Source organism: Microtus oregoni, unplaced genomic scaffold (genome assembly GCF_018167655.1).
Source record: "Microtus oregoni isolate MIOR12 unplaced genomic scaffold, Mior012 000012F_ref0000307, whole genome shotgun sequence".
NCBI classification, from domain to species: Eukaryota; Metazoa; Chordata; class Mammalia; order Rodentia; family Cricetidae; genus Microtus; species Microtus oregoni.
In genome coordinates this window covers 17,923,484-17,926,394 of record NW_024543071.1, presented here as the reverse complement: position 1 = coordinate 17,926,394, position 2,911 = coordinate 17,923,484, and the positions used below count along the sequence as shown (strand labels likewise).

At 33.4% G+C, this 2,911-nt stretch overlaps 1 non-coding gene across 1 annotated transcript; it reads right to left on the bottom strand.

Annotated features, from left to right (window-relative positions):
- Nucleotides 1–1,971: 1,971 nt before the first annotated feature.
- Nucleotides 1,972–2,130, bottom strand: LOC121454811. The gene has a single exon (XR_005975331.1). It is a non-coding gene; the product is annotated as a U1 spliceosomal RNA (small nuclear RNA).
- Nucleotides 2,131–2,911: the final 781 nt, after the last annotated feature.

Below are 2,911 nucleotides of genomic sequence, written 5' to 3'. Positions count from 1 at the left end.
TAGCTTAGTATTTCGTATTTTAGTAGCCTTGTTTACTTGGGCAATAATTATAAGCAGCTAAGTAATAAGGGTTTCTTTTGTATGTGTTTTCTAATAAAAGCCATTGAAAACTCTGGAATTAGTTTAAGAATGTTTGCAAAAGAAATTCCCTTATCTTAAATCAATAGAACAATTAATTTGTCTTGAAATTATTTAATAAGATTAATTCTTGCTCTATAGCTTTATTGAGGGCCACTAGACCTTTGGGGTTAAAGTCATTTTTCCTCTAAAATCAATATTTTATATTATTATTGACAAGAAAGTTTTCAACTGTTTTTAAACTTCTAATGGCTTTCATTTCTAGAAATAAGACTAATAAAAAAATCACTTCCAGGAGATATTCTCAAAAGCTGCAGGATCTTGCAGATCTCACCCTATTTTAATAGGAATTCTATATAAATTGAATTAATGTTTAAGTGTAATTTTAATTTAAAATGTGCAAAAGGAATAAATTTAGAACACATTGTTCATTATGTTTGTTATTTGTGGCACATTTTCAAATATTGTAAAATATCAGGTCAAACTTTGATACAAGTCTTATATAAGAAGATGCATCTTCTTATACTTACATAGTAGAAATACTCTCTAAGTAGCTAAAGTAACACTACAGACCACTCTTAGTAAGAAACCAAAACACAACTGTGAAGTTACCTGGTTCCTGATAAGTCAATACCAACAAAAAGGTGTAATTTCAAATGCGTGTCTTTTGAGAATGAGTTACATGATTTAAATCAATAATAAATATATTTGAGGACTTACTTGAATATGATCAACATTTTTCCTGTTATATTACTTAAGCCCCCAATAAATGTGGCAAATATTATTAATCTCACTTATGGATGAGCTTTCAGAACTTGTAGGACCACACAACTGATAAATGGCAGAGCTCAGATATACACAGAGGTCATGTTTTATAATGAATTTGATCTTTCCCCAGGCTAACAAAATGCAATGAGACTATTCTCCTAAGATGCTGGGCAGTCTCATCCTGCTGCACTTCCAGTCAGCAACATGGTCATAGGAGTAAATAGGTGATGCTAAATGCTCAGTACTAAATGAACAAGGCATGCATACAAGACATTAAGCAAGTAATTTCTCTGCTGTATTCTCAGCTTTCTCATCCATGTATGGCAGGATGGAATGGTCAACGTCTGACACAGCATATCCAATAAAAGAAATACACTATTGTTTTTCCTGAATTGTTTAAAGAGAGAAAAATGTTATGCTTTATCCTTCTCAAGTACACTAATACATCCCTTAGTTTCCCTTATGCTGTCAACATCTATAGTCACCCTAATTCCTTGCACAAAAATAAACAGCATTTGATTATAGCTTATACACACCTTCCTATATACTTTAAATCGTCTCTAGCTAACGTACAATGTCAAATATAAAGTATATTCTATTTAAATAGCTCTTGTACAATATTATTTAAGTAAAATTGCAAGGAAATCTCTATACGTAATCAGTGGGGATTTAGTTTTTGTTGAATACTGCCTATCTTTGTTTGGTTGAATTTACGAATCGAAAACAAAGGATTGAGTGAAATTTTCTATTGAACAGAATCTGGGATTCATTCAATTTTGATTCATCTCCATGCCATAGTATAGGACTATATATACAGTAATTAATACCATTTTTAAAAATCACTAAGTTAAACATTTCAATTTTTAGTAGCAAGAAAAAGATGCACTAACTCAAAGACATGAATTACCATGTAACAGGACATTAGTTGAAGTGTCTGGGCCCTAGACAACACCATATAGTTCAAGCAATGACATTTCTCCATGGTTTTTTTTCTCATGGCTCTTTGGGACTATCCCTCCACTTCATTCTGAAAGTGACTGAGACATTTGATGATTTCAATGTCTCTTCTTCTGTTTTTCTTTTCTTTCTTTTTCTTTTTTTCTTTTTCTTTTTTTTTTTTTTGTTTAGGGGAGAGCACAAACACAGTCCACTACTATAAGTTATGCACTCTAGTTTCTGCATTTGGGGAAATGTAGGAGTCAGCACACGCCAAGTGTAATGGATAAGCCTTGTCCTGGGAAAACCACCTTGGTGATCATGGGATCTCCCCTGCCAGGTAAGTATTCAGTATCCCTTCTTAATACAACATGCTGCATTAAAATGGAACTGCTTTGTTTCTTTTTAAAACACAAAATCCTCAGCCATTGTGTGTTCAAGATAGCTCCCCTTCCTCAGTCAGATTCTGATTGTGTTTCTGCTGGCCTGTCCAGCATTCCTAGCTATCAAGTGCTTTGCTATGAACTTTTAAAACTACTTCTCTTTGTAGTCCATCTGGAGTGGTTTATGCTGATTTCCTTAAAGTTCACTAGTTCTTTTCTTGGTTGCAAAGCGTCTGCTGATGAGCCTATTAAAACTATTATTCAGTCTTATTACCTTAGTCCTATTACCTTGTGTGAGTTTTTCTTACTAGCATTTCCTTTTGACTGTTTATTACAGTTTTTCTTCTCTGCTAAAAACTTCCCATCTGCTTCATAAATGCAATCTACCATTTCTAATCAAGACTTAGAAATATTAATTGTAGTTATTTTTAATTTCCTGTCTGATGGTTTAAACATCTGAGTCCTCTTTGTGCCTGGCGCTGTTGGTTTATTTATCTTTTGACAGAGGTCCCATGTTGCCTTGGTTCATGTGTGCATCTTATAACGCTGAAGTGATTTCTAGACATATGTTCAGGATGGAGTACTCAGTAGTATACAAAACAGAAATGAGCATGTCTGTTCATTCCTGAGATTTTATTGTGATGAGGTAAATTTTTCAGATAAAGAATCAAGTTAAATTGGGTTTTGTTATTTTTGTGTGTGTGTGTGTGTGTGTGTGTGTGTGTGTGTGTGTGTGTGTGGTTTTT